Here is a 6,203-nt window from a genome sequence, read left to right as displayed (position 1 = left end):
AGAGAACAGTCCATTTTCCAAAGCCATGTGCTTTGAACTGTGGTGTCCCTTTCAAAATTTGCACCAATAATGTTTTAATTTCAACTGTGCTGCATTTTGTGCTGTGTTCACTAAAACCTGGACTGAAATAATCTAGCTGCTGTGACCAAGATACCAAAGATCTCAAAGTATTACTGGAGAGTGGAAGAAGAAACAAAACAAATAAATAAGCTAAACAAAAGCTTTAATTTATTCCATCCAACATATTAAACTAAGTAAGCCTCATTTTCTCACTAATACAGAAATTACTTACGAGTATGACTCTCCTCCTTCTTTCCTAGTTTGGATCAAGCCCAACCTTGCTGAAACAATTGCACCAAGTTTAGAAAGCAGCACTATAAATTCAGCACTCAGTGTGTTGTGCCTATCTCTACCACACTACTACTGAGTGACATAACACTTCTTTCAGTGCCTTGGTATTTTCTTTGTAGTACAGATGGCATCACATGTGCCATGCAGATTCAACAGCCCTCCCATGAAATAGTGTGGGATTATATTAATATCTAATTCCTAGGTTTTAACTGAGGATCTACTTAATATTTCTGAATTATGTGTTTAGGTTCACTTTACATCTGCTCTTCAGACTGCAGTTTAGCACTAATGTATATACAAAGTAGGACCACTGCAAACACAAATGATCTTCATGCCCAATTTAAACAAATAGATTGTTATATTTCTGTTTATTTATATATTGTAGACTTAAATTTATTCTGATTCATACTTCCAGACAATAAAAATTCCAGGGTTTTGTTGTCTCAAATGCAGCTGCATGATACCTGGCAAACAAATTATTTCTGAAATTGGCCTCAGTTTGAGTAGGAAAGCACAAACGGATCACGGATATTTTTGTACTTGCAAATAGTATAGTTTATTTTAGAGTTAGTTCTAGAAACTAAAACCTGTCTTGTTTAAGTCTGATTGCAACAAATCTTCAGGAGAAATTTGCAGAGTGCTCTGTGCTGCCATCTCATCCTTCTGTTCTGCAGCTCCCATAGTTAACCTAATTATGCCTTGTCCAACTTCAATCCTTTCCTTCAGATTGTAGACAAGACCGAGAAGTTTTCCCTCACAGATTCTTCTCCAGCGTTGCCATGACTTCACAAAATGGAAATGTGCAAGTGACAATGACAATGGTTTACCATACATAGTGTATTTATTAATTTTAATTTTCACTTGCACTTAAAGAAGCTACAATTTGCCAGTGCAAGAAGAATCAGGTGGAAGAGTTCATTCAGGATGGCTTTTTTCTATGATTTACCTTCATGTTCTTTATTTCATATAAAGGGGGTGAAAAGGTATTTAAATGCTGCATTGTATGCACACTTTGATTTGTTCTGCTCCTATCAACCTGTGAATGAACCAAACTTCCCTTGAAGCAACGTGCTGATCACCCACAGATAATAGTGTCACAGGATGTGAGAGAATATGATTATCTGTGAGCCACTGATGGTTCAGTAGTCATTGCATTGGATTTGCTGGGCATAGATCATGCACGTTTCTCACATTTTCCTTGGTTTGGGTAGGCATTTTTTTGTTTTGACAACGGAACATAAAGTATTTATGTTTGTAAAAGCTTGCAGGGCTGCGTTTTACAACTTGTACCTATGGAAAATACAGTAAAAAGCTATAAGCCTGCTTTAATTTACTTTGGTCAGAAGTGGTTTGTGACCAGTTAATACCTCTGATCAGAATTTGTGCAGCGTGTAATTGTAATCATAAAAGCTATATATTACAGGAATTCAAACATTTCCAGGGCCAGAGTGAATGCAAAAGGAGGCAAAATGCTTGTTTTAAAGAGGGACTAGTTTGGACGCTGACCAGAAGTTTAACCTTTCGTTTCATCGGGGTGGGTGGGAGGGGGCGTTCAAAACCAGCCAGTCGTGTTTCCCGTGAACTTTGAAACACCAGAGGGGCTGAAATGGGGAGCCAGGCTGTAACAGGGAGCCGGACCACACAGCGTCGACCAGGCTTTGTTCTCCTTGCTGAATGGCAGTGATGGGCGCACACAGCCACGAGGCTGCGAGCTGGTGTGACTGACAGCAGTCATTATTAAAATGTCATCTCCTAATTTTCACGCCGGATATCTGCTGTCACGTAGCCTGCCCGATCCCTCACGCCAGTGGGAAAGACCAGAGCAGACAACCTAACCCGCCCTCGGGAGCAGGAGAAACACAGCCAGAGAAGAAGAAAACGCATATCCAACCCCACCTAGCTGTACCAAAATAAAAAAAATAAAAAAAACAACCAAAACCAAACAACAAAATAAAATTTTAAAACAAACAATAACGGAAAAACCAAACAAACAAAAAGCGGGGGATGGGAGCGGTCTGCTTTCCTTGTGGCAAGGCTCCTTACGCGGCGCTCCCCCGCCTCTCGGGCCCCACCCGTCGCTAGCGATGCTTCTTCAGCCGCTGTCGCCTGGCGAACTCCGCTCGCAGCCTCCGGCTGGACCCGCCAGCGGCCGCTCCCGGGCGGGGCAGCGCGTCTGCCGCCCCGGGCCCCTCCCGCCCCTCCCGGGGTGGGCCCAGCGGCACTTGCCGTGCAGGGGGGCCGGCCGGCGGCAGCCGGGGCAGTGAACACAACGACTATCCGGGCACAGCCTTATTTCTGGCAGGGAACAAACACGGCGTTAATTGCAGGCTCGCTGAGAAAACTGCTATTGTTCCTAGTCAGAGGCAGGCGGCAGTTTGAAAGGGTTTATCCGCGGAGCCCTGTATCAGTTAATCTGCATGGCGGTGTCGAACTGACAGCTCTTGGGGCTGCGACGGGGGCGGGGGGGGAGCGGGGGGAGGTTATGCTTTGCAAGAAAGAACAAGAGGAAGGAGATCAAGTGTGGGCTTCCCGGCCCCCCTTCCCGCCGTCCCCGTTTCACTCGCTCCCCGCCCGCGAGTTTCTCCTACCCGGGGGCGCAGCGTGCGCCCGCGCTGGGAACCGAGGCCAGAAACACCCCCAACACCGCCACCCCATCCCCCACCCCGCACGCAAAAAAAAAACGTTTCTGGGGCGCGCTCGGTGCCGATGAGCGGTGACGTGGGAATCGCACAGCAGGCCCTGCTGCTGGGGCCAGGGGGAGCGCCGCGCACACGCGCGGAGCGGGGCGCAGGGGCGCGCACGCCGCCCCGGGAGAAGGGGGCGCGCAACCACCCTCAGCCCACAGCGGGCGGTGGGAGGGGGCTCAGGAGAAGGGGGCGCGCAGCGCGGCGCGCACAGGCGCGCACCCCACAGCGGCACCCACGGAGGCTGGGCTGGCTCTCGCACACACAGGCGCGCACACGCGCAGACACAGGCGCGCGCGCACACTCTCACACACGCAGCAACAGAGACGCGCTCTCGCTCCCACCGTACTCCCTGCGCGCCCGGCGTTCACACTGCTTCCCGACATCGGCAGCCAAGGACCCCCCCGCCACTGTCCGGCCATTAGTGCCTGAGGGGGGAGGAGGAGGCAGAAAAGAGGAATAAGTCTATTAGTAATAACAACAACAAACCCCACCAACAAATCTGCACTAGCGCCTGAGTCCTCCTCTCAGACCGCCGCCTGCCTGGCATCGCCGCTCATCGGGCTGCTGTGCTGAGACTTTGTTTCAAGTAAAAAAAAAAGAAAAAAAAGAGAAAAAAAAAAAAAAAAGAAAAACCAACAACAAACCAACAACCAAAAAAACCTCCGCTTGCTCAGCCACTTCCATTTTTCCCCCTGCAGTCTCGCTGGTTTAGGTGGTTTGTTTTTGTTTTTGGTTTCTTTTCTTTCCCTTCATGTGGTTGGATTTGGTGGATCCGGAGCCAAAGCTGCTTTTTTTCCCCGGTGGGGTGTGTGTGTGGCGTGCAGGGGTTTTCTCGCTGCGTTTTTTTATCTTCTGCTGCTTTTTAAAATCTTGGTTTTGAAGCTGAGCCGGGAAAAATGGGAAACGGTGCTTCCGACAGAAGGGGAATCTCTCCATCACTGTTGTTGGGACGTGTGCCTGTGGTGCTAGTGTTTTAGAGAAATAGCCTGACAGCTTTCGGAGTGGAAGGTAAGGGTGCCCGGGGCATTTCCATTTCCCATTTCCAGGGATTATGACTGGAGAGCTTTTAGCTTGGGATTCCGGGGAGGAGGCGGCGGAGGAGGGGGACAGGCTGTTGCTGAAGGATAGAGAGACAGCACATACAAAATGATCTCCGCATTTACTTCAGTGCTGCAGTTTCAAAGTTAGAGAAGTCCGTTTTGCGACACATCTCCTTCCCTGAGAGTAATTTCCATCGAGACCGGGAAAACCTGAGGTTTGTGCACGATTGGGGCAATTTTGGGGGGGATGTTAGGTTAATAGGAAGTTAAAATAAGAGAAGTCAGTGGTTCTTCTATTGGGGGGAGAAAAAATAAGTGGAGTGATGGCGCCGTCTATGTTCGATATAACTACAGTGTCACCTAGAAAATCAGTTTGGGGAATATCCAGACTAAACGCCCGTTTGCTTTTCAGCAGAAGAGGGTTCTCCCCCTTCCCAAATGGGTAACCTTAAGCCTCTGTGGCCATTCTTTAACTCCCTCCCCCATGGAAAAGAAAGATCTTTTTAATCTGAATGCCTGATCCTTTCAGTGAGCAGATTCAGTCTTGTATTTAGCAATACTGTAAACTAACCGAAATGCTGCTGGCACATTCAGCTTGGGTGTGTGTGTGATGCACACAGGGAGAGAGATTAAGACAATGTTGTGTTTCAGTAGCTTTGCATGAACAAACGCACAACTGAAATGAGGGCTATTTGATTTCATTTCTTCATAGAAAACAGCCTGGCTCTGCAGACGTCTTTATTTTTCTAGTGCAGATATTACATAGAATAGAAGTCAGAGGCTTTTTTTCCTTTTCAAACAGAAAAGCAAGTAAGACCCATTTTTGCTTTCCAGATTATAAAATTAATCCTTTTTCATGGGTGGAATTCCTAATTTAGGCACTTATTGTCACATTGGCTTTCAACGCCTACACCATCCTGAATAACACTGCGCAGAACTGCATTGCCTGCAAAGTGCTTCAGCAAAGGGGGAATTGTTTCCAGAATTCCTAGTAAGTTTCTCTTTTTTAAAACCTTAAATGCCATACCGACCCTATTTGGAGAAGGAGGATCATGCTATTCATTGAAACGGACACACAGAAAGAGAAAATCCAACCATGTGGATAGACTTGACAGCAACCCTGTTGTTTTTTTTTCTTAAATCTCTGCTATAAAGAGGGTTAGAGTTGGTGCTGCTTTGCCCATTTCAAGACTCGGGAGTTTGAATTATAATCTAGGAGATACGAAAATCTCTTCAAGGGAGTTTAATCTTGTGTTTTGCTGTGTGTTATGCAATGGGAGACAAGATGCCTTGCTGTTTGGTGAGGAGATGAAAAGCTAGGCAAAGACACATCAAAACTCAGTAGCGGTGCCTGTGTGTATGTCTGCCTTTCCTTACAGAGCAACAGTGGAAGAGACTGCAGTCTGGAGAGTTTTGAAATTAGCTTGATATCACTTCTGGCTGTTTGCATTTGACAGCAGAAGGCAAAAAGGTACTAATTTGTAAGAGATAAGCAGCTTCTCAAAGGTCAATGCTGAAAACACTCAATTTGAATGTTTTGGATAACATTACGGAGGTAAATATAACTAAGGTTCATTTTATTAACCTAGGCCACTGTTCAGAGAACAGAGCATGTGGAGGCTGTAACAGTCGACAGGTGCCATAAACCAGCTTTTTTTGGAGGTACTTGCAGAGAAAATGTAATATGTCTTTCATCTTTCAAGTGCACATCTGCAAAACACAGCTAATCAGACAGGACAAGATATTTGTAATAAGAGGGCAAGTGCAGTCCAATGGGTACGGAGATCCTGCGTTGCACCAGCAGATTGTATCCTGATACTGGTTGTAGATACTAATACAGTGATCCATTTTGTATAACCTAAGAGGTTGTAACAGATTGAAATTATTAAATTAAAAAGCTGGCATTTCGTGGTAGTGTCTGACCAGCGCTAGTTTCGTCTGCCTTTGTTTCTTACTCAGAGAGTCTCAAAAATTTATTAATACATTAATGTCAGTCTTTCCTGCCTGGGGTTTCTTTTTATAGAGACCTCTGCATACCAGGTGGCCAGGGGGAACGCATGTAGGCATATGGGAGATAACGTTCCATCTGTAACAAATAATAATTTGTGCGTTTTTAAATAGTGGC

General features: G+C 46.2%; 1 protein-coding gene across 9 annotated transcripts in view; it reads left to right on the top strand.

The window, feature by feature from the left end:
* The first annotated feature begins 3,603 nt into the window (after positions 1 to 3,603).
* Positions 3,604 to 6,203, top strand: part of ADGRB3 (adhesion G protein-coupled receptor B3) — a 464,008-nt gene continuing 461,408 nt past the window's right edge. For 5 of the 9 annotated variants that reach the window (XM_051613842.1, XM_051613838.1, XM_051613840.1 and 2 more), the window contains exon 1: positions 3,605 to 4,046. The gene's annotated coding sequence lies outside the window, so the exon portion shown is untranslated. Of the gene's footprint in view, positions 4,047 to 4,174; positions 4,294 to 5,005; positions 5,070 to 6,203 lie in introns of those variants that run through there. The other 4 variants (XM_051613843.1, XM_051613841.1, XM_051613835.1 and 1 more) reach the window with 3 other exon arrangements.

The sequence above is a fragment of the Apus apus genome, chromosome 3 (genome assembly GCF_020740795.1).
Source record: "Apus apus isolate bApuApu2 chromosome 3, bApuApu2.pri.cur, whole genome shotgun sequence".
Taxonomy (NCBI): domain Eukaryota; kingdom Metazoa; phylum Chordata; class Aves; order Apodiformes; family Apodidae; genus Apus; species Apus apus.
Note: the sequence above shows the minus strand (reverse complement) of the source record. Positions and strands in the feature narration are given on the sequence as shown.